The sequence below is a fragment of the Ursus maritimus genome, unplaced genomic scaffold (assembly GCF_017311325.1).
Source record: "Ursus maritimus isolate PB19 unplaced genomic scaffold, ASM1731132v1 scaffold_36, whole genome shotgun sequence".
Lineage (NCBI taxonomy): Eukaryota > Metazoa > Chordata > Mammalia > Carnivora > Ursidae > Ursus > Ursus maritimus.
The window spans coordinates 14180701-14206484 of record NW_024426230.1 but is presented as its reverse complement, the minus strand read 5'-3'; the positions used below and the strand labels follow the sequence as shown (position 1 = coordinate 14206484).

The 25784-nt window shown below is 41.2% G+C and overlaps 1 long non-coding RNA gene across 1 annotated transcript; it reads left to right on the top strand.

Moving 5' to 3' along the window:
- The first annotated feature begins 522 nt into the window (after window positions 1–522).
- LOC103665898 lies at window positions 523–16904 on the top strand. Its single transcript, XR_569423.1, has 4 exons — window positions 523–696; window positions 4929–5006; window positions 12755–12802; window positions 16788–16904. It is a non-coding gene; the product is annotated as an uncharacterized LOC103665898 (long non-coding RNA).
- Window positions 16905–25784: the final 8880 nt, after the last annotated feature.

The window sequence follows — 25784 nt, the reverse complement described above, 5'->3', positions numbered from 1 at the left end:
GTGGTTCCAGCTAGCAAGACCAACCCAGATTCTGTTACCCAACAAATCTGTGATCCAATAGGTAGACCAAAAAAATAGAAAATACAAATTAAAAATAATTTACACATCTAGCGTCCTTTTGCTCTTACCCAAAACCTCCACTGTTATTGTTCTCATCTTGATAGCCCACTTGTATCATCTTTCCACCATCCTTATACCCCTTGTTTCTTGAGCCCAAAGGTAGAACTACAGACTAAAATTGGAAGCAAGTGGGGAGAATGCTGAATAGATATTTCCAGGCCTCCAAAGCTGAAGGTAGGCTTCTCCGCTCGTTGAGCTCACCTTTTGTACTGGGTGCCCAGATGTGGGAGGTAGGAATGGCTCTTCATGTCCACAGTCAGGCCCTCCTCTCTAGGCCATCAGGCTGGTGTTTCCCCAAATGAGCTATTTTCAAAGTATTAGCTGACCCAAAATACTTCTTGCTTCTGTACAGCTCTATTTAATTTTCTTATTTTGAGGAGGCAACGTTGATAGAATTTAAGACCACGTAGTTCTCTCTTTCTCACTTAACACAGTTTTAGTAAATTAATCAGTTCGTATGTATTCACCTTCTCTATCTCCGTTAATGTATAGGTCCTGTGAAGGCAGAAACCATGTCTGTCTGGTTCTTTTTCACGTCCACATAAACGGCAGGAAGTCCTTATTGAATAAATGGAGGTAAGTGGTTTGAAACATAGCTAAGGGGCAGGGTTGGTGGAGACACATTTGCTGATATTTTCTGAATACACTTGGCTTGACGCACACGCACACAGAGACACAAACATCTTTCACTTCTCTCACTCTATAGAATTTGCCTATATGCCTCTGCTCTGGACCTCTGCACCTCCCAGCTCTGCCTTTTTTTTCTGGGATGCATTCCTTCTACCACTCTTTATCCCTCCAGCCATCATCTACCCTACTTTTTCTTAAAATGATCTGGCATCTTCCTCTCTTTGTTTTACATTGGCAGGTACAGAAGGTCTGGGGGCCCCACTGATGGGGAAGAGTCTACAAGAGGGCCAGGCCCACTTGACAATTGTGTTGAGGATGGTCTTATTTATCTTCACATATGCTGGAAAAGATAAAATCTGAGCAGATGTCTGTTCACATCTTACATGTCCACAGAATGTGGCTCCCAAGGCTATGTCTTCATTACTGACAGCACCTGCTCTCCAGGCTCAGCTGCGGGCTCAACATCCCCACAAAGATTGCCTCCTGCCACAGCAAATACAGCATGCCTCCCACTAAACTCATCACAGGTTCCCTTTGCAACATTTATCTCTTTAACGGTACGACCCTCATTCCAGCATTTCAGGCTGGAACCCTCAAATATTCTTTTCCAATGCATTTTTTTCCTTAACCCTCATATTCCATGTTCCCAGTCTCTATTCATCTTCCCTTTGACATGTCCATTGGATTTGCCCTTTTATATTGATGCCCACCATTGCCATTCCAAACTAGGTTTTCATTGCCATAGCTTTCACTTAGTTATCTATTTTATTTTAATATTTATATCCAGACAAGATCAGGTGCATTTACAGTGGTATGGCCATAGACAGTATTTATATCCAAATCAGAATTTATATCCAAACTCAGAAAAGCAGTTTAATTTTGCTACCGCTCCCTTAAAAAAAAAAAAAAAGCTTATGATTCTCATTTCCTAACACATGACCCAAAAATCCATGACTGACTTCTCAAAATCTGGTCCTACCCTATGCACTGGCCCAATCTCATGTCCCAAGAGTCTGTACGATGCTGCAGTCAGGCCACAGTTCTCCATGAAAACAGTAGAAACATATTAAGCACTTACTTTGTGCCAGGCCCAGTGATCAACACTGGAGATAAGGCAGGAGTTGAGACACACATGACCCCTGTCTTCATGTATCCTACAATCTACCTTGGGATTTTCCCCCTTCTCTTATCTGACAGTAGTGTTCTGCCACTTAATATGAATTGCATGCCATCATATTGCTAACTCATATAGTCAACCAAGGATTATTTCTTAACCATGCAGTTTGGGTAGGGCACTGTGCTAGACAGGTGGAAGCTTCAGGCTCTGGAGGTTGGAGATTATGTCGCCATCATGCACCTAGTGTCTAGCACAATGCATGGGGTTGGTAAGTAGCCCATAACCCTTTTTAAATGAATGAATCACATAATAAAAGGTTATAACCATTGAGCCATCAGAATTTAGAGGGGAGAGAAATCAGAATGATGAGGGGTTTGCAGAAGACAGCGCTTTGGAGGATGTGTGGGATGTGCACAGACTGAGAAGTGGGAGGAGGGCATTCCCAGCAAGGACAACGCCAGAGTGTGAGACATGGAAATGAGGCTCCGCCCCCACCCCGCCCCAGCTAGCCGCTTCCCTTTGTTTCCATAGTAACGGAATATAAACAGCCCAGCTAGCCCTTGAACCAGGATGACCCACGTGACTGTTCTCCCTGATAAAATGCGGACAGAAATCATGTACAGTGTCGACCTCATCAGCGGTAATAGTGACGGCAAGGCAGGTTACGTTGCCGAATAAAGAGCCCAAGTTTGTTTCTTGCTCACTAACATCTCCTGCAAGCCCGAGAACTTCTTTGCATCCATTCGGGATGCCTGCAAGTTCCTGTCCCCTAGCACCTCCACAGAAACATGTTTTTTATGGTCATCACGGCAAGGGGAGCAAGGGCTGGAGAGTCAAGTGCCAGCAATGAAAACTGCAGCACACAAGTGACTCAGGCCACGTTGGCCCCCATGGCTGTGCCTAACTACGAAGAGCAAAGAAGTACAACCCTCTGTGTGCCCATAAAGAAAAAAGAACTGGGTATTGGTAAATATTGTTATGTCTACTACACTTATACAAACTGAAACTGCGTATCGTGGACTTACAGTCCACTTTCTGAAGGTTGAAACATGTGGCATCCACCAGTCTTTTAACATGAAAATGAGGACGCCCCTCTCGGGGATGTTGGAAGCGTAAGATGAAAGGAACCTGAGTCCCTGAATGACTTTGTGGAGTAGGGCCACTGTACCAGCCTTCCCACCTCCAGACCATCCGGGAGCGAGAAATAAACTTCTGTCAGGGTCAAGTCCCTGTGTCTTGAAGTCTCTCTCATTAGCTTAGCCTGTACTCCACCTAATGGAGGGGGAGTCAAAGGAGACAATGGTCTTAACTGGAGTGAAGGCTTACTTAAGGAGGCAGTGTTGTGGCATTAAAATCAACACAAGGACTATCAAGATGCAGCTGTTGATTTCCAACCCAAGAATAAGCTTTGAGCTAACAGGAACTAAAACACAGAACCTGTTTTTTTCAAATGTCTTCAAGATCTAGCATATTTTTACATCCAGAGGGTGTTCTTTTGTAGATAACTGTTGGCCGATTGGTAAGAAGAAGAAGAAACAAAAATTTAAGTGACCAAAAGTCTCTATCTAGCTGTATCAAAGACACAAGGATCTCTGAAATATAGCACACGGCCTCTGAATTGAGAAGGACATCAGTCGCCTAGACACAGAAAAAAGTTTGGAAGGTCAGTCTTCTAATGAAAAAGGAGGTGATGCTTAGGTGACAACGTCCATTGACCCATTCCTCCTCCAAATGCACGATGTGAAATGGCTTTACCCTTCTGAACACCACTAGAGAAGAAAAGCATAACTACACAGGAGACCCTTTTGTTTGTTTGCGCTTTAAGTTTTATTTTACTTATATTATTATTTCTTTTGCTTTTTGCTTATGTTGGGACAAGAGAGAGTGATTAAGGATTTTCAGTAAAGAGGTGTGTTTCTTTTGCTTTTTCATTATAAGTTAATTTCTTTCACCCTCCATTTCTCTCTCCTCTTCAGGGGAGAGATGTATTTCAACAAGTAAGGTCATAATCATACCCAGTAATTTTTTATACTTCACTTACACATGGAAAAGGTCCACCTGTTTGTCCGTTAGAAATACTATATTTCAAGTATTATGTTATGGCAATAATAAAGCAGAATACAATTCTCTTCTTAGTAACAATTAATTGAAGTATGCACCAGCCAGAAGAAGCTTAATATCCTAATCTCGTATCCAGATAAATGTCAGAGTGAAATGATAGCCTTAATGAGGCCACTTGAAACAATGTTAAATAAAACAAAAAATTAGAGATATGACAAAATAATTTGAGAAAAAGTAAAAATAAGCACATTGATAATAAAAAATGTTTTTATAACCTAACCCATAATGATGTATTTATGTTTATCTCATTAATCTGATTATCCAATTTTCCTATTAAGTTGGCTCTATAAACATTTATTTCATTAGTCTCAAAACTTGTTCATGGTGAAATTATTATAAATATGTCTTTAACCAAAATCAGCATGGGGAACACATGGCTTGGAGGACAGCCTTGCCCCTTAGTGTGGGTCAAGGGGTGCTGATGGTAGCAGAGAAAATCCAGGGGTGGCAGACCTGGAGTTGGCTGAGGTATGTGCACTGTACATTGGAAGTCAGAGCTAGAGCTTGGGAGGGTATGAATTCTAGTCCTTAACTTTGACGGTGACTGACTGTAGAGCTTTGGTGTTGAGATACAAAGGGGCTAAGCTCTCGCCCATTTATGAACCAGTGAAAATAAGCAGAGGAATCAGAAAATTATTTCCTTTTAAACTAATAAAAGCTAGATTTGAAAACAGAGCTGAAATGTGCAGACACTTTGGCCCTGCAAATATTGAACCCAGCATGAGACAAACCTATCCCACTATCCCCAGTCAGAAGCAGAGCTAGACAGCGCAGGTGTCCCCAGGGGGCAGAGCCTACCCCTGAAAACCCTGGGCAAGGAGCAGTGCGAAATTGTGTAGGTCCTGTGACAAATCCCTTAATGAGAGAGCCTGAGGGCCTCAAACTGCATGCCTAGTTTCTCTCCCAAACTCATAAGCTTCCAACTCATTCTACCTTTAAGGGGGAAGAGGCTGGGAGTATTTCAGGAACATTCCCTCATCAGGGAATCTAGAGGAGTAGAGAAGAGATCCCTCCTGAGGTAAGTCACTTCAGCTTTATAAAACTCAAAATTTTCTGTCTGTAAACTGGTATCTCCAGTGTACCTTTTAGCTCTAATATTTATGATTTTAAAAAGCCTCTTTGGGGCAAGTCTGTACCCAGGACTGGTGAAGAGAGGGTAGTGTTCCTTAGGGGTTACTTAATGGTCACTTGGAATGGAGAAGGTGTTCCTGAGCCATCAGTGTGAGTTTATTGTATTATATCTCAACAAATATTTATCGAGTACCTTCTATGTGCTGGTGAATAGAGTGATAAATAAAGCCGATCAGGTCCCAAGCTGCCTTCCCAGAGCTTACACTCCAGTAAGGAGAGGCAGTAAAAAAAGGGATACACAAATGTGCAATCACCAGATGCAAAAGGACTTTAATGCAAGGAAAATTGGAGGAGGTAGTTGTAAGGAGAAAGAGAAGGAACCACCTTTCAGGCAGAGGGAACAGCATGTGCAAAGGCCCTGTGGCTGAAATGAACATAGCATATTTGAGACTTTAGAAGAAGGCTCTGGCTGGAGTTTAGTGAGTAAGGACATGAATGACATGAGTTGAATATAGAGGGACCAGGCAGACAGGGCATTATAGAATATGCCAAGGAGTTTGGATTTTATTCTAAGTAAATGAAAACTCCAGTGAAGGGTTTTAAGATAAGAAAAGATATGATCGGGGCGCCTGGGTGGCTCAGTCCTTAAGCGTCTGCCTTCGGCTCAGGGCGTGATTCTAGCATTCTGGGATCGAGCCCCACATCAGGCTCCTCCGCTGGGAGCCTGCTTCTTCCTCTCCCACTCCCCCTGCTTGTGTTCCCTCTCTCACTGGCTGTCTCTATCTCTCTATCTCTGTCAAAGAAATAAATAAAAAATCTTTAAAAAAAAAAAAAGAAAGAAAAGATATCTAATTTATGATGCTAAAAAAATTTACTCAGCAGTGTGGAGAACAGATTTGGGGCATGGGGGTGTCCCCATGAGATAATGGAAACCATGTAGGCAAAGCCATAGAGGAAAAGAGAGAAAATACCCTCTGGGTCTCTGGAATGTAGCTCCAGAGTTCCTGTGTCACAGTCATCACTGATAAGAGCTCCTGATGCCTTCATGTGTCATAGAACCAAGTCGGTTGATTGATAGTTGGGTGGGACGACATTAACCTGTCATTTTACGTATTAATGTTAACACTATTTACTACTTAGTTTAGAGGAATAGAAGCAAATTTTTACCCAACAACCCCCCAAATACAATTTATTCCAAATACATGTTTATACTGTTCATCAAAATGGCATTCCTTATGCTCCACCTGCTTGCAGCCCTCAGAAAATTTAAAATCTGGATTCTCGGGGTGCCTGGGTGGCTCGGTGAGTGAAGCATCTGAGCCTTGGTTTCAGCTCAGATTGTGATCTCAGGGTCTTGCGATTAACCGGCATCAGGCTCCTTGCTCAGCGGGGAGTCTGCTTCTTTCTCTCTCTCTCTCTCTCTCTCTCCCTCTGCCCCTCCCCCTTGTTTGTGCTCTCTCCCTCTCACTTTCTCTAAAATAAACTTTTAAAAAATAAATTAAATAAACAAACAAATAAATAAATAAAATCTGGATTCTGAAGTCAAATTTTATCAGGTAGTTCGTTTCCCCCAAATGCAGAATGAGCTGACTACTGAGTGAGCTGATTTGTGCTCACCACGGTGCCGAGCAGTGTCGCCCCTGGTGCGTTCTCGCGCTGGGCAGGGGCTGTTTACACAAGGATTAGGAAATGATCCACGCCCTCCCTACCACTACTTGTTCCATAGGCTTTGGTATCTGGGACCCCTAAAATATTTTCTTTCTCTATATTTTTATTCAAGTCCTCTTAGATTAGAGGACATGGGAGAGCAGCGTTCAGAGCACAAATAAGACAAGTTAGCATTCTGAAGTGTGTATGTGCTTGGACACGGCCCCTTTGTCTTGGTAAAAGAAGGGATGGGAGAACGGTTTTCGTGTTGATAGTATAGTTCAAACTTCTGGTCACTTTTATAAACAATAGCTGGAAATAACACTTCCTTTTACTTCACCAACTGTTCCCAAATTACTATCAAATCACTGATGGCAAAAGTGCCATAAGGCAGAAAAAGAAACAAAAACGAGAGCCTGTGATGCCTGCTCCAGGAGCTCTCCCTGAAGGAAGCACCGCTGGGTGGAGCAGTCCTAAAGACCACATAACTCGGCCAGAGGTCTAGGGAGCTGCGGTGGGAGAGTTACCTATAGTCATTCACAGGCCTGAGACTGCCCACCAGGAACCACCTGTCCATCCCCTCAACTCATTCAGATGGGACTTCCGGAGTGCCTTCCGGAGTGCTGAGCCCAGGACAAACCAACAAAACTACCTTTCTGCAAAAGACAGAAACACAGCTCAAACTGACTTCAGCAAAAAAGGAATTTATGGGCTCATGTAACTCAAAAATACAAGGTAAAAACCCTAGCATCAGGCAACACTGGAGGAACAAAAAAAGCTCCAGTGGTTTCTTGGAAGATCCAGGTCTTGGCTCTGTTTTCTTCCACGTTTACTTCATTCCCATGAGTAGCTCTTCTTGGAGGGGAGCGGGTCTCCTGGCGGTTCCAGGCTCCCCGTGTAAGAACCAAAGCGGAAACTGAGATTCCTCTTCTCCCAGCTTGAAAAAACAATCCCCCAAACTGGCCCTAGGTCATCATGTACAGATCTGAACAAGTCACTGACTGATGGGGACTAGCCTGTGACTGGTGTTGCCTTGACCCGTGGAATCCAAGTCATGTCTCTACCCACGTGGGGCAAAGTAGGGGTGGATTCAGCTCCATCCAAATAACATGGGTGGGAATTTGTAGCATCCAAATAATGGGGTGGGGTGTCCCTGAAGACACTTTTACCAGAAGAAAGGTAACAGTAAAGCAGTAGATATCCGCTAAGTATTTAAATACCACTAGCCACTGCATTAGTACAAAATAGGCTTGCCCTCCCAGTCTCGTTGCAGGTGGAGGATGGCTCCCCCGCACAATGCCGTAAGTGTGTAATTAGGGTAACCGCATACCCTGGTCAGCCAGGACAGTCATCTAGGCCTCACATCCAGTGTAATTATTAACAGTGCACCCCCCTGCTCTCAAAAGTGTCTTGTCTGGACAATACATTGTATGGCCACCCCGACAATACTGATGTATGTTCAATGCACGTAGAAATAAAGGAGAGGGAATGACTAACCGTGAGGGAGATGAAGAGAGTAGATGTGAAAGCCTTCCTAAAGGAGGTGATGCTTCGCCTGAGTGTTGAAGGATGTGTGGAAATGTCCCAAGCAGCTGAAGAAGCCAGGAGCATTCCAAGCATCAGGAAAGGTGTGAAGGTATGAACGATCATTCGATGTATCAGAATTGCTCCCACACCTCTGTGGTCCAACAGGATCAAAGGTGTGCGGAGCAAGGGGGGTGCGCCGAAAGACAGGAAAGCTGGGCCAGGTAGCCAGCTTCTGACTGAAAGAAGAAGCGCCACAGTGAAATTATTTAGCCAAGTTTATAGAGTCTAGAAGTAAGCTAAAGGCTTCCAGGAAATAGAATAGAAAAGGGGAAATTTAAAAAAAACCAACCTTTTCCTTTCATTTCTGGTTCCATGAAACTCAGTCTGAAGTATGTCGAACCTGAGAAGGGAACCTGAGAAGCTTTTTTCATTTCACTTAGATTCGTAACACAGGCGACTGAAGATGTAACCCAGACCCGAAAGATGAAAAATGTCCTCTGTCAGGCACGGACATATGTTACTAGTTCGGATCATATGTCATTCGTGACTCAAGTAATCATGAACGCGAAATGAGAAAACAAACAGCTGTGTTGTATAATATGTCTTCTGCTTATCCTTCTCGTGAGATACATTATAAAAAAAGACAGGTAGAAATAGATCTATCAAAGGGTGTCAGCAGAGCCATACATTTGTCGAGAGAACCGGAAGAAGTGTGTATTATAAGTTGTTCCCGTAAATCGTACCCCAGATATGTGGATTATTTTGCGTTATTAGCATCACGTGGCCAAAAGGAAGGTTGGTTCTTTGGTGTTAAATTGTTATATTTGCAGTTGGAGAGGGAAAAGGAAAGTGTAAACATGCAATCTTATTACCTATGAGAACTAACTTTCTTCCTGCTCTCGTATTTCTAGTCACTGTGTCACAATTCCCCAGCCCCCTCCAGTGCAAAGATGTCAAAGCTTGTTTCACACAAGGAAAACTTGAAAATGAATAATGGAGTTGAATGTACTATAATTTCAAAGACTTTATGTGTGATAGCTAATTATTCTCTAGAGTAATGTGGGTGAGGTTAAATATCTTCATACAGTAGAAGAAAAATTAAACAAGAGGGTTAAATGCCAATGAATCCTATCCATTTCCAGCTATAACCATCGATGAAACAGATAGTGTTGTCCACACAATACCACTTATGTAGATGTGAAGAGAGTAATTTGGACATTAATACAGATAACCCCTGGGGTCTGACAGTGAAGTTGGTCTCTCTGTTCTCTTTATGCTTTGTATAACTTCTTCTCCACCCTTGAAACTTTCAGACAACTTTGCACTTCATGTAAGACTATACCACCTTTTTTTGCTGAAGAATAAGTAACATGCAGTGTTATATTAGCCTTAGGTTTACAATATAATGATTCGACAATTACCTACATCACTCAGTGCTCACCTTTTCTGTAGCTGACACCTGCTAACTCCCTGGTCCCTCCTCTTTACTCATAGAAGACTTTAGTATGTGAATCTCTGTTATCTCTATTCCTGTATCCATCATTTTTATTGGTGACTTCAATATCCTTGTGAAAAACTCATCCCTCGTGTGGCTTCATAGTTGCTTGACCTTCCTTTTATCTTCAGCATCTTTTCCCCATCGTATAGCTGGCCCCTCCCACAGGTAGATCCTTGACATGATTACCACTGAAAACTGTGCTGTTCCTCCAATTTTCTGTATTCAGTTCTTTAACCTTACTGTCCATCGTTCTCTCATTCCCACTCCAGCTGTGCTTTGATCATACCAAGTTCTCTAAATCATCAACCTTTATTCTTGTTCATTCTTCCTGATCGCTCTTTATCCTTTATTCCTTTCGTCCTTATTCAGCTGATATTTCATGTTACAGCATTATATCTATGTACTTATATATCGCTCCTTTTTTCTTCCATATTACTTTTCCTCAAAAAATTCTAACTCTAGTTGTCCCACTATTTCTTTTTTTTTTTTTTAAGATTTTATTAATTTATTTGACAGAGAGACAGCCAGCGAGAGAGGGAACACAAGCAGGGGAAGTGGGAGAGGAAGAAGCAGGCTCATAGCGGAGGAGCCTGATGTGGGGCTCGATCCCAGAATGCCAGGATCACGCTCTGAGCCGAAGGCAGACGCTTAACGACTGAGCCACCCAGGCGCCCCTGTCCCACTATTTCTTACTTCACATTGACAGCTGAACAAGTCTGGAGAAAATCATGCTGTTCTGCTGACTGACTGCAAGTTAAACTCAGGACCACAAATCCTTACGGGGTAGTCGATATTGTTTGGCTATCTTTATACTTGACTATGTGCTGGTTTCCCAGTCTCCAAAATGAGATTATGTCATAATTTTCATATCTCCTCAAACTGCCCATCTGCATTCCAAGATGCAAACCACTTTCTGTGCACCCATTTTCTCACACCTTCCATTATAAGAGATGAACTTGCTTCTGCCAAAGCCAAAACTGGGGTGCACGGCTCTCCGGCCATGCCTTTCCTACTATAGAACTCTCTTCCTGAACTATTTCTTCTTTTCATCAATTTATGCCTCCAAACTTAATTATTCCCACTAATGTAAACATGCTCTCTTGGTTTCTTCCTCTGGCTCCTGCTATATTTCTCAGCTCCTTTTTGGAGAAAAACTTTTCAGAAGTGTTGATTAAAGTTGCTATCTCCATTTCTTTCCCATTCCTTTCTTTCCTCAGCCCATTCCAAGTGGCCTTTGCCCCCTACATCTCTGAAACTGTGCACGTTAGATCAACAACTACTAATGTCCTACCACATTCAGTGATCACTTGACTGTCCTTATCTTACTGGACTTCTCGTGAGGATTTGGCACAAGAGAAAATTTCTCTTTATAGAAACACTTTCCTCTCTTGATTTTTCCTCTTTCCTCACTGGCTGCTTCTTTCCTGATCATCCTCTTCTGCTCAGTCTCCAGCTGGTTGCTGGAATCTGTCATTCCCATATTAGGCCCTCAGCTTGGAATTCCCTTTCCCTCAGTCTTTCTAGGATAATCTCTTACATGTTATTCAAGTCTCACGTTAAATAGCTCCCCCTTAGAAGGGCATTTTCTGACAAGCCAATCTTTGTTACTCAGAAACACTATTTCACATCACTTTATCTTCACTGTAGCTCTTAATAGATTTATGTTTATGTGTTTATTGTCTGTTTACCCCATTAGAATATGAATTCCTGTTCTTATTTGAATCTGAGTTGTCTTGCTCAAGGTTGTAGGCAATTAAAATATTTCTTGTGTGAATGAGAAAATTAACTTTGATTTGCACAGTGACAACAATTATTTTTTCACTGACAACTGTACCTTCATTCCATTTCCATGTTTGTCAAAACATTTGATGCCATACAGGTGAAAATTGCTCCACCTAGCCACAAAATAAGATTGATTTTCTTTTTCTTTTTTCTTTTTTAAAGATTTTATTTATTTATTTGACAGAGAGAGAGACAGCCAGCGACAGAGGGAACACAAGCAGGGGGAGTGGGAGAGGGAGAAGCAGGCTCATAGCGGAGGAGCCTGATGTGGGGCTCGATCCCATAACCCCGGGATCACGCCCTGAGCCGAAGGCAGACACTTAAGGACTAAGCCACCCAGGTGCCCCTGATTTTCTTTTTAATTTAAACACAAAGAAGCTCTAGAATTCAATAAAGTTTTAGAAACCACTGCATTTACTTTAATCTCTGTTTTCAAATACTAACCTAGGAACTGTAATAATACTAATCCTTTATTGGTCAAGACCCATGCTCTTTTTTCTTTTCTTTTCAAATTTTTATTTAAATTCTAGTTAGTTAACATATATAGTGATATGGTTTCAGGAGTAGAATTTAATGATTGATCACTTACCTATAATCAAATCATAGATAAATATACCACAAGAATGATTTTGTTTACTTCAAATTAAAACTTAAATGTTGGGGCGCCTGAGTGGTACAGCCGTTAAGCGTCTGCCTTCAGCTCAGGGCGTGATCCCGGCGGTCTGGGATCGAGCCCCACATTAGGCTCTTCCACTGTGAGCCTGCTTCTTCCTCTCCCACTCCCCCTGCTCGTGTTCCCTCTCTTGCTGGCTGTCTCTATCTCTGTTGAATAAATAAATAAAATCTTTAAAAAAAAAAAAACTTAAATGTTAAGCTTTAGGGGCGCCTGGGTGGCACAGCAGTTAAGCGTCTGCCTTCGGCTCAGGGCGTGATCCTGGCGTTATGGGATCAAGCCCCACATTGGGCTCCTCCACTGGGAGCCTGCTTCTTCCTCTCCCACTCCCCTGCTGTGTTCCCTCTCTCGCTGGCTGTCTCTATCTCTGTCAAATAAATAAGTAAAATCTTTAAAAAAAAAATGTTAAGCTTTAAACTTAAATATATTAAGATTTATATAAATGTAATTCTAAATTATTTTCTATTGCATTCTTTCTTGCAAAGAGATTATTATGTATTTGTTTTTTTCCATATGTTATGATAATACTTTATTTATAACTTTGATTAATCATTTTCTTTAATTCTAGACACTGACGTGAAAAATAAATTCTGGAAACAGGATCTTGAAAACATGGGTAAAATTTTAATTTAGTTATCAATGAAAGAGAAAAATCACTAAAAATATCTGTCAATCATTAGTTATACAATTCATGAAATTTAGAGCATTTTTTTTTTTTTTTTTTTTTTTTTTTTTTTAGAGAGAGAGAGGAAGAGCAAGCCTGTGGAGGTGGGGGGTGTAGAAGGAAAGGAGAGAGAGAATCCCAGGTGGGATCCACGCCCAACTCGGGGCTTGATCTCACCACCCTGATATCAGGACCTGAGCCAAAATCAAGAGTTGGACGCTTAACCAACTGAGCCACCCATGTGCCCCTAGAGCAATTTTTTATGGTAACCTAAAGACTCATGTGCCCTTGTAAAAATCAGAGCCTATTAATAATTTGTTTAATAAATATAACAACACTGGGTGCTGCCAAATATCTCTCTTAATATGTGAAACAAATGTGTATTTCTCAATATCTTCATATTTTCATGCCAAAACATTGTTGACTGAGATTATTTATTGATACTATAACAGGACAAATGAAATTTTACCCTAAAGAACAAAGGCTGGGCTTTCCTGGCCCATATGAATGATGACTCACTCTGGTTTCATAAAAAGACAAATCCCAGGGAAAAGGAAAACACACTTTTATTTATTTTTTTTTTTAAGATTTTATTTATTTATTTGACAGAGATAGAGACAGCCAGCGAGAGAGGGAACACAAGCAGGGGGAGAGGGAGAGGAAGAAGCAGGCTCCCAGCCGAGGAGCCTGATGTGGGGCTCGATCCCTTAACGCCGGGATCACGCCCTGAGCTGAAGGCAGACGCTTAACCACTGTGCCACCCAGGCACCCCGGAAAACACACTTTTAAAGACCTTCTTCTCCTAACACTTCAGTTGTGCAAAATATTATTAACCCAAGTTACTTGTCTGGGGGTGTTAATCTACACATAGGACATCACTCCACCGAGGAACTAATACGAATATAATCATTTCGAGCAAGATATTTTAAGAACCCACAATTGCAAACTTGCTATCTACAATTTGTCATTTTTGTGAAAGAAATAAATCATTTTGGGGGACAAACAATTGAAACAAAGATGGAGAACTAGACTATTTACAGAGTCCTGTTCAAGAATCTTTGACTTTAAAGAATATTATTAGAGTTTTTAACTTACTAGACGTACTATTAAAGCATGTTTTCTAACTCCAAACTAACCTTCAAGTGGTGATGAAATCTGATAGAAAATAGAAGTAAACAGGTGTGACTTTTATTTAAAAAATTATTCCCAGTACTAAACAATTTTATTATGTATTACTAAAGACTCTGAGAAATAAGTTAAATGAAAATGGCCTTTTAAGCATTGGTTTTCTTTCTCTAATACTTTTGACCCCCCCCCCCAAATGTCTAAGTTTTCCTATTCCTAGAGTGTTCTTTGAAAATTCTGCTGTTATTTCACATTATCGGCCAATGTTTATTTTTTGAGTTTTATGCAGCTAATGGGAAACAAATGAAACTCTACATTTATTTGAATTATTCTTGGATGTTAAGCTACCATCCTTCTATACCCAGACTAAATACTGTTCCAATGTATTGAATGTAGACCTTACGCTCTCCCTTTATGGTCATATCTGTCATTTGATTTTTTTTCCAAGTCATTAGTCCTCCATTTCATTCTCTTTATCATGGCCTTAAATATCCAGTGAGACCCTATGATTTCTTATCTGAACGCTAATAACTCACTCCTTTGAAGCCACTTCTACCACAGCGGCACAGCCAGGAGGTCATAATAAGGATGATGGAGGTAATAGTGGTCACCGTCATTACCACCATTCCCACTGCTCACAATCCCAATTTCTTCAGGCTTCAGCATACTCTCCGTTCCTTATAATGGTCAATAAACTAAAATATGCAAGAAACAAAGTCTGCTTTTGCTCAGCGATCTCAAAGCACTTTGGAAATTTGACTTTTATATTGCATATGCTAATCACATGAGCTAAATAGAAAAAGATGCAGAGGAAGTTAAGGTTACACACGTTATATACTCTTCTTTAATTGGAATAATTGATGGAGCATGAACCAAGACCCGAAAGAGTATTAGAGGATATAGAAAGGAAAGCTGTAGAAACGTCTGCATGTACAAAGTCTGGTTTGGTCCCCCTGAAGAGATGTGTCTGCAGGAAGAATATCAAAGAGGAAGAATATCAGAATGAAGATTTCCCATCGCCCTTGAAAATGATACCAGTAAGAAGGGGGGTTGGCAGCAACACCCTTGCACTTGGGAGATTTACAGAAGGCCTCTGAAGAGCTTTGGGGTGAAAGGCAATTCTGATGATAGTGTGGTGAAATTCGAAAGGCCAAAAAGGATACCAGACTGAGAAAGAAAAACACCGCCTCTACGACTGTGGACTAATCACAGTCCCCACAATCCCTTTACTAGGAATGCTTGAATCTTTTTGAGTCTTTTGAATCTGTAGTGGAGGCTCCCCAAATACCAATTAGTGACACCACCCGTGCCAGAATCCTATGGAAACCTTATCTCCAAATGATGCTTAGGCTTTGTTTTCAAGAGTTTCTTAAGCTGCGCATTAGGAATCCTAGGTGTTTGCTTGTTTGTTTTAAAGATTTATTTATTTATTTATTTATTTATTTATTTGACAGAGAGAGAGCACAAGCAGGGGGAGGGGCAGACAGAGGGAGAGGGAGAAACAGGCTCTCCGCTGAGCAGGGAGCCTGATGCAGGGCTCCATCCCAGGACCTGGAGATCATGACCTGAGCAGAAGGCAGACACTTAACCGACTGAGCCACCCAGGTGCCCCAAGGAATCCCAGGTTTTTAAAAGACTTCCCAGATGCGTTTGATGTGCAGCCAGGTTAGGGAGCCATTGTTATCTGTCATTAAAAAGCCACCCCACTGGTGGCGCCTGGGTGGCTCAGTCTGTTAAGTGTCTGACTTGATTTCGGCTTGGGTCATGATCTCAGGGTTGTGGGATAGAACCCCATCTTGGGCTTCTTGCTCAGTGGGGAGTCTGCTTGGGATTCTCTCTCTCTCTCCCTTTGCCCCTGCCCCCACTCACGTGCTCTCTTGTGTTCTCTCTCTCTCTCTCAAAAAAAAACCCCAAAAACCCAACACACTTATGATTAAGGAATTCATAATTTAAATGATTAAGTACCTGTACTTAGAAAAATTCTTTGACATATGAAAGTGAGATGCTCACGTGGGGAAGACTCCAGAAGACCACAGGTAAGGAGAGAGATACTCAAGAGGTAAGCAATGGCCACAGTACCAAAATTGATGACTTCAAAGCTTTGCTTTGTCTTAATAAATCCATCAATTTAATGTAATGATATTTTGCTGAGTGCTTAGAGAACTCTTCGTGTGCCAGGTATTGTTTTAAATACATTACAAATGTTCACGTATTTAACCTTCATAACAATCCTGTGATGTAGGTACTAGTATTTCCCCCACTTTATAGATGAGGAAATTACAGTTAAGGTGAAGATATGAAGTCATTTACCTGAGGTCACAAAGTGATTAAGTCACTGAGCTCCAGTTACTGCTCCTAACCACTGTTCACCTTTTAGGTGGCAGGCAAGGCACTGAGGAATCAAACACAAATGGCCCTTAGAGAATTTACAGACTGGTGGAAAACACCTGGGAAGTCCTGCCATCTGTGCTCTAGGAAGAGAGAGCACCAAGTGGGTCTTGCCCAAGCAAATCCTGGTTGACTTTCCATCCTGCTGCTCATTGCTGCTCACCGTCTTTGCAAGAACCCATCATGTGGCTTGTCGAATGCTTCCCCTTCATCCCCTCTGTGCTTTTGTTGGAAAAATGATAGGAAAATTTGAATATATACTCAATTTAGAATGGAGTCAGTTTTATTTCATTTGGAAATGGGATGTGATGGGATATCATCGGTTGTGATGATTCTAGAGAGTCTTACTTTGGGGAAGATATGGCCATAAGAAAAGGATTAATGCTCAGAGGACTCAATGCAGTCATCAATTTTATTCTTATAGATCCATCCTTGGTTTGCGAATGAGATGAGAAATGCAGCTGCAGGTGAGACAGCACTCATTGCAGAGAACTATTTGGCAGACCTCAGCTTTAAAGTGTCCGCAGCTGTTTGAAGTTGTGCTTTGCATATTTACCTCTTTGTTTTACACGCTACCCCTGTTGCTCAGAGATTCAATGAGATAATTTATGAAAAGAATTTATAAGAAAATAAGTTGTTTTATAATTTTATAATATCAGCTTTCAATATTTGGGAAAGACTTTTTTTTTTTTTTAGTTTCTCATCTTTTCTTAACTAGACTCTATTCACTTGAATAATTTAGTGGATTCTATTTAATTGGCGTCCTGATAAATGATACGACCTGTTAATTGGGAAGAATGACAGATTTTTAAAAATCAGTTTAAAGTGTTTCAATTGCTTTACACTATTGTTACAGTGTAACACCTTCCTAGTTTACGTAGAGAGGTAAAAGGAACTCACCTTGTCTCTAGTGTCTTAGAAGCTGTTTATAGTAGTTTCTGGAGCTGAACTAATGTTACTCATCCAGAATTTTGCCTTTTTAAACTCCAGAGTTGTGTCCTATTCTAGTGGCCATTAAAGTTGTAGTGTCTATTATTATTTTAATATGTCTTAATTATTTAATTCCTTATCATTGGAACATATTTACTATATCTTCATAAGTGAAAAAGGAAACTCTTGCTTTTCAGTGTTCTGGAGCTATTGCTATCTCTGATAGTTATGTTAACAAAAAGGGTTATTAAAGTGTATAAAATATGCTAAAAGGACTTATGTGTCACTTTGCTGACATTATGGCAAAGAAATTATTTTTATTCTCATTTTTCAGTTAAGAAGTATGAGACATAGGGGTGCCTGGGTGGCTCAGTTTGTTAAGCATCTCCCACTCTTGATTTTGGCCCAGGTAATGATCTCAGGGTCATGAGATCGAGCCCCACGGTCCAGCAGGGAGCCTGCTTAAGATTCTCTCTCCGTCTTCCTCTGTTCCTCCCCCCTCTAGTTCATGCTCTCTCTCTCTCTCTCTCTCACTCACTCTCTTTAAAAAAAAAAAAAAGAAAAATGAAACAGAGAGTACGAGACATAAATGGATAACTTGCCCATGGTGACCTAGCCAGTGGTTTTCAAAGCCAGGATTCTTAACCATGCATTCCGATTCCTGACCCCATCTACTTGACCCCTGTGTTACCACCTCTTCCTCTTTAGAGGAAGAGCATGTGTGGGGAGGCCTCAGATGTACTCAGCGGGGCTCTCGACATGGGTACACTTGGCTTAGAGGTGAAACTGGTGGTTTTGGTAGGCAATCGGATTGCCTCTGTGGAAAATAGTATAGCTCCTTCAGTATTTGCCAATAATGTATTTGATTATTCTCCTTTAGGTACAGACCATTAGTAGAATGGTCCATTTTGACATTTGGGTTTTGGTCACTGTGATTTATGAAAGTGGAGGTAATAGTCAAACTTTTCCCGTTTCTCTGTGGTTTGTGGAATGGACTGTGTGTGACATTGAAAAGGACTTACCTGATATGATAGAAGGATCATGGTTCTTAGAGTCAGTAGGTTTGATTTTTAGTCCTGGTTCTTCCAACTACCTGCTTTAACAGGCTGGACAATTCTCTCTCTCTCTCTTTCCCTCTTCTCCCCTTCCCCTCCCCTTCTCCCCCTCCCCCTTGCTTGTAGGAAAAATAAAGATTTCTAGTTCGTAGGAATCTGGCGGAAGACCAAATGAGATGGCATATAAAGCACCTAGCAAATGTGTCACTTGCAAAGTAGCTACTGAATAAATGTTACTTCTCTTTCCTTCCCCTGCCTGGCCTGCTGCTATATTTTAAACTCTGGTTACTGACAGTTTTATATAACTGCCGTGAAATCTGAGGGGAACTGAAGCTGTCATTCTAATTCATGGGAGTTGGTTGTCTTCACAATGGTATCTCAGGCCCTAAATATGTGGCACAAATATATTTGTGAACCACACTAAAACAGAAGGAAATTCGTTTGGATATTATTTTACTAATCATTGGTACCTATCCTCCTTCTGATGGGCTACCTTACTTCTATCACTTAAGACTGTATTGAAAGCAAACTTTTTCCCGATTGCTGATGATAAAATGTGGCTCCAGAGCTGGCTGAACCAAATCTCTGTGTATCACTTCATGCTTTATTCATTTATGTTTCTAATCTCAAAGCCATTTTCAATATGTTTAACTATATGCTGTGTATGATATTAAAATGCCTTCATCACCTTATTTTAAAATATATGTAAACAGTGTCATTCATCTTATAGGAATGTAACAAATTGTTATTAATCTAATTTTTCTCGCTTTAAAGATGTAGAATCTGATGCATGGAGTGATTAATTCTCTCGAAGTCATCTGGTATCGATCAGTAATATGTGTGAGAGGTTTTGAGTCTCCCAAATAAATATCACTATATTCCTTATCATAGAAAAAATATGAATGAAAATATATTTTGCACAGGTTTCATATGTGCTTACATTTGAAGAAATATACAAAGTTTTGTATATTTAAAGTTAATCTAACACCATCCACTTAATTATATGACTGGAAGTAGAAGCATTTTAACACATGAATCACTTTAATTCTTTCTCTTATTGATATACTAATAATGATTAATAATAATAATATAATCTGTCATTTATTGCGGTATCTATATCAATCTGTCTGTCTGGTTCCTGGATCTGTGCTGGGTGGTTGGAGGTGGTCATGATTCATTACTTGCGTGTAACACCCAGTGCACCATGCAATACGTGCCCTCCTTACTACGGATCACCAGCCTAGCCCATTCCCCCACCCCCCTCCCCTCTGAAGCCCTCAGTTTGTTTCCCAGAGTCCATAGTCTCCCATGGTTCATTCCCTCTTCTGTTTACCCCCTCTTCATTCTTCCCTTCCTCCTCCTACCGATCTTCCTGCTATTTCTTATGTTCTGTCAATGAGTGAAACCATATGATAATTGTCTTTCTCTGCTTGACTTATTTCACTTAGCATAATCTCCTCCAGTCCCGTCCATGTTGCTGCAAATGTTGGGTAATCATCCTTTCTGATGGTTGAGTAATATTCCATTGTATATATGGACCACATCTTCTTAATCTAGTCATCTGTTGAAGGGCATCTCGGCTCCTCCCACAATTTCGCTATTGTGGACAATGCTGCTATGAACATTGAGGTGCATATGGCCCTTCTCTTCACTACGTCTGTATCTTTGGGGTAAATACCCAGTAGTACGATTGCTGGATCCATGCTCATGAATCAGAAGAATTAACATAGTTAAAATGTCCATGCTACCCAGAGCAATCTACACTTTGAATGCCATCCCATCAAAATACCAATGACATTTTTCAAAGAACTGGAACAAACAGCCCTTAAATTTGTGTGGAACCAGAAAAGGCCCTGAATTGCCAAGGAATTGTTGAAAAGGAAAAACAACGCTGGGGGCATCACATTGCCGGATTTCAAGCTGTACTACAAAGCTGTGATCACAAAGACAGCATGGTACTGGCACAAAAGCAGACACATAGGCCAATGGAACAGAATAGAGAACCCAGAAATGGACCCTCGGCTCTTTGGGCAACTAATCTTTGACAAAGCAGGAAAAAACATCCAGTGGAAAAAAGTCTCTTCAATGAATGGTGCTGGGAAAATTGGACAGCTACATGCAAAAGAATGAAACTTGACCACTCTTTCACACCATACACAGAGATAAACTCCAAATGGATGAAAGACCTCGATGTGAGACAGGAATCCATCAAAATCCTAGAGGAGAGCATAGGCAGCAACCTCTACGACATCGGCCACAGCAACTTTTTTCATGACACATCTCCAAAGGCAAGAGAAACAAAAGAAAAAATGAACTTGTGGGAAAAAAGCTTCTGCAGAGCCAAGGAAACAGTAAAAAAAACTAAGAGGCAGCCCACGGAATGGGAGAAGATATTTGCAAATGCCACTACAGATAAAAGACTGGTATCCAAGATCTACAAAGAACTTCTCAAACTCAATACACAAGAAACAAATAATCAAATCAAAAAATGGGCAGAAGATATGAACAGACACTTTTCCAATGAAGACATACAAATGGCTAACAGACACATGAAAAAAATGTTCAAAATCATTAGCCATCAGGGAAATTCAAATCAAAACCACGCCAGTTAGAATGGCAAAAATTGACAAGGCAGGAAACAGCAAATGTTGGAGAGGATGTGGAGAAAGGGGATCCCTCCTACATTGTTGGTGGGAATGCAAGTTGGTACAGCCACTCTGGAAAACAGTGTGGCGGTCCCTCAAAAAGTTACAAATAGAGCTACCCTATGACCCAGCAGGTGGTCCTTTTTTAATTTTATTTTTGCCACATTACATACCTTTCATCATCTACTTGGGGTAATTGCCTCTCACTTTTCTTTATGGGGATCCACCCTGTTACCCCTCCCACTTCTGGGTGGAGTTGACCCTCCCAACTCCAAGGATTTGAGGAAATAGCCCAGGTGGAGCCAAAAACACTCTCCAGACCTTGCTAATGGGCTCAGTGGTAGATACCGTCAGGGTCCGAAATCTGATTTTACTTAACTTACAGGCTAATAAGTTAGTCTATTGCTGTTTCATAGATGATGGCAGAAGACACAGGATTTCTGGGTCAGAGACAAAAGATTTTATCACCCACGGTGCAGCCAGTAAGCAACATGATTTGCATGAGTTGCTGTTGTTTGATTCTCACGGAGCTGATGTGGTCTGAGACCATCTGGACGCCGCACAGCTGTGGAGCACTGGTCTGGGGGAAACCACCACTTCATAGCACGCAGCAGTCAAGGCTGTCTTGTTCTTGTAAGAGACGTTACCTGATTGCTCAATATTCTTGCTACAAACACAACCTTGAGAAAGAATCCAGGAAAAGAGTGGTCAGGGCCTTTATTCTTGGGCAGACTCAGCAAGACAGACGGTGCATGAGAGACATGGAGTGGTGCCTCCCAACAGATGAACTATCTCAAACAGTCCAATTAGAGAGAATCATTTTTACTCTTTCCTTTGAAATTTGAGCCTGGAAAAATATCATGTTTCATTCTCGGCAGCTGTCTTGTAATTACAAAGGAAGCCTATCTGAGAATGGAGTCAACATGGCAAAAGTCAGAGATGAGAAAAGAAAATGAAAAAAAAAAAAAAAAGTCTTACTGAGTTATGGATCAAGTACACCCTGAAGCCAGATGTTCTTCCTTCCAGAAGTTATGTGAGCTAATTAGGTTTTCATTCATTCACACCTAAAAGAGTTCTGATGGATCTGGCATTTGACATATATTGTCTCATCACAACAGCCCTCAAAAGGAGGTATTATTATCTGGCCTTATGAATGAGCAAAACACACATCATGAAGATTAACTCCCTCAGTATCACACAATTAACAAAGTAGAGCTACATTTGCTGGTGGCAAACTCCATGCTCTTCACCCTTAAACCATTAGTTCTCAAATTTTAGTGTACTTTAGAAACACTGAGACTCGCCCCAGACCTAATGAAACAAAAACTCTACAATGGAGCAGAGAGAATATGCATTTTTTAAAAGTTCTTGGGTTATTTGATGCAAGGCTCGTGGACCACTTGTTAAGAAATACTTCCCTTAGGCAAAGGTGTGACTTCCAGGATGCTGCTGCCTGATGTCCTGGTAGTGTATCCTTATTAAGAAGCCTCACTTCTGGAAGATAACACTTGAAGCCTTGTCAGTGATATAAACCACAAATCAAAGGAAATCCTTTTCTGAGAAGAGCTCTATTGGGAGAAGTAGGAGAAGTCAGGGGGAAAAAGCTTCGGAGCCAGGGAGAGAAGGGTTAGGGAATGGGAACTTAAAAGGCTAGGGGGGCAGACCAAGTCTTAAAGTTCTATTTCACCAATTATTACCCAACAAATTCCTTTTTGTTTGAGGTGTGTGTGTGTGTGTGTGTGTGTGTGTGTGTTCTTTAGGTTCAGATCCTACACAGAGTTTATATATGTACAGGGAGACTTGGGAGTCTTTTGAAAAAAGCATATAGACATCTGCTTGATTTGCTCGTTACAGTGGCTCATTGGACATGAAGGAGAATGTTTAATTTAATTATTGACTTTGAATAGACATTTTGCCACTGCTAATAATATTAGCTAGATTAATGAATTGTTAAGGGTTATGGAGACACAAAGACACAGTGAGAGCTATTGTTCATCAATATTTAGACAACCCTTCCCAGAACAGTCATGTAAACCACATGTGTCATTGTAAAATATTTTCCTGCTTGCCTAGCATGTCTTGGATTCTTTTTCTCTCCGTTTTTAAATGTAAATGGACACTGTCTTTTGTTCTCTACCTGATACTTTAGTGTCTCCACAACCCACCCTCCTCCAAGTGAACTCTGATACATAGTAAATCTTTCTTAAGTTTTTAAAGCTGTAGTACTCTTGAGGTCTTCACCAGTAGGCAGTCTGGGCATGTGGGCAATGAGCAGGGGTGCAGAGTTGAACCCCACTGCAGGGATACTATGTTAGCTAACAGCATTCCCCACCTCTCATTTTGTAAAAACTTCTTGTCCACTCAAAACTGAAGATTTGAATCATACTGGCTTAAAGAGATCTTTTTTTTTTTTTTTTTTGAGTCTTAAGCTCACTATTATTCCAAAGAATTTCAAGACCATGCATGTGGTCTTAGTCTTCATGGAGTATAATATTTCCAAATATTGACTAGTAAGATTGAGTTTAACATAGGTTTTGAAAATAATTAAGTTAATTATCAAAGGGAACATTTTACCAAAGGATGTCTATTTTAAATTATGGCTCCTTTTTACCCAACAGTTTGACAAGCAGGTATTTTGATATTTCAGTTTGCATCGGTTACTTCTGCTCACAGGCCTCCTCAACTTTGTCATCATGGCAGAGACACGTTCCTTTCCTTTATAGTTGAAATCAGAAGCTGGACTGTATCTGTTCCTTCCTAATACAATTCCTTTTGTGAATACACTCACTATAATACCCTGTCTCTAGATCTTTAACAAAATAGTAAATGATCACTTACCGCGTTATCTCTGTGCCTGCCTTCCTCCAGGGAAACCATGTAACAACGTGGAGCCCCTCGGCCTTCTTTTAAAGCCAGCAAACTAAGTTGGTACAGCCACTCTGGAAAACTGTGGAGGTCCCTTAAAAAGTTAAAAATTGAGCTACCCTATGACCCAGCCATTGCACTACTGGGTATCTACCCCAAAGATACAGATATAGTGAAGAGAAGGGCCATATGCACCCCAACGTTCATAGCAGCATTGTCCACAATAGCTAAATCGTGGAAGGAGCCGAGATGCCCTTCAACAGATGACTGGATTAAGAAGTTGTGGTCCATATATACAATGGAATATTACCCAGCTATCAGAAGGAACGAGTTCTCAACATTTGCTGCAACATGGACGGCACTGGAGGAGATAATGCTAAGTGAAATAAGTCAAGCAGAGAGACAATTATCATATGATTTCTCTCATCTATAGAACATAAGAACTAGGAAGATCGGTAGGGGAAGAAAGGGATAAAGAAAGGGGGGGTAATCAGAAGGGGGAATGAAGCATGAGAGACTATGGACTCTGAGAAACAAACTGAGGGCCTCAGAGGGGAGGGGGGTGGGGGAATGGGATAGACTGGTGATGGGTAGTAAGGAGGGCACATATTGCATGGTGCACTGGGTGTTATACGCAACTAATGAATCATCGAACTTTATATCAGAAACCAGGGATGTACTGTACGGTGACTAACATAATATAATAAAAAAACATTAAAAAAAAAATAAAGCCAGCAAACTGAAATGTGTTGAATGAAAAGCAAGCTTTCCATCTGCGTACGTGGAAGAAGTTCTCCTTACCTCAAAGATGTATGATGTAACGAGGTGGCAGCATAGACTTGCAATACTTTATTTTCTTAAGAACGTACCACTGTAATAATTATGTGGACATCTATCTCTCATTTCAGTCGAGCGCCTAACCTCTGTGCTGTGGCACATTGGAATAAAGAAGGCAATGAGCAAGATTTACAAAGCACCCCCACTACCCAGGTGTTTTTTAGAAGATTGATATAAATATGCTATCTCTAATATTTGTTTTAAATAAGTTGGAAATATACCGCAGTTGTTTTTTGGTTTTAAATGTATCTTCCATAATATTTTCCAGAGAACACCTTGCGTTTCTTCTCAGGCCAAAATCATGCATACAGAATTTTGTGTATGGTCAGGGTTAAATTAGAGGAGGCATCAAAGATTTTCAACATAATCCTTTTTGGGGGGACATTGTGTGAGAAGATGGCCTGAGGAACTCTCCTCTGGGAACACAGAGGTCACTAGTAAGAGAGATAATAGTTCATAGACACGAAAATGATGCATTTTAACTTCCTCCGTAAATCTTGTTTCATTGTAGTCCCTCATTCCAAGGTGAGGCTCATCACCTTAGGAAGGAAAAGGGCTTAGCTTCAACTTCCAGGCGGTGTACAAAGGCTTGGACATCAGGTGAGGCAATGGGGGGAGGGGATTGCACCGAGATTTGCAAAATCCTTTGGTTTTGCTTCAGCACATCGAGGGCCAAGACTACGGGATTCCTCTCCTATGTTTTTCCTCTAGTGGGAAGGGGATGTGGGATGAGGGGAGTGGTTTGAAGAAATGAAGTTGACAAAGGTAAGGAGAGATGGAAAAGACCTGAGACAGAGCCACATGAAAGTTCAGAGAGACGCGATCCTGAGGGTCACCAGTCCGGAGCCACCCTACCTCCCCCGAGTCACTGAGCCAAGAGGCTCACCGCGGGGCTGCCTATGGCAGGGTGAGTTCACTCCTTGGCAGAGGCTGGGGTAGCCCCCCAGACCGCTGGGCTGCAGGAGCGCCATGGAAGACTCTGAAAGGGCCACACAGCCCACAGAAGCTGACTGTGGCCCCCACCAAGATGACAGGTTGGATCATAGACTCCAAAAGCTGCAGATTTCAACAAACTGTAGAAAGGAATCA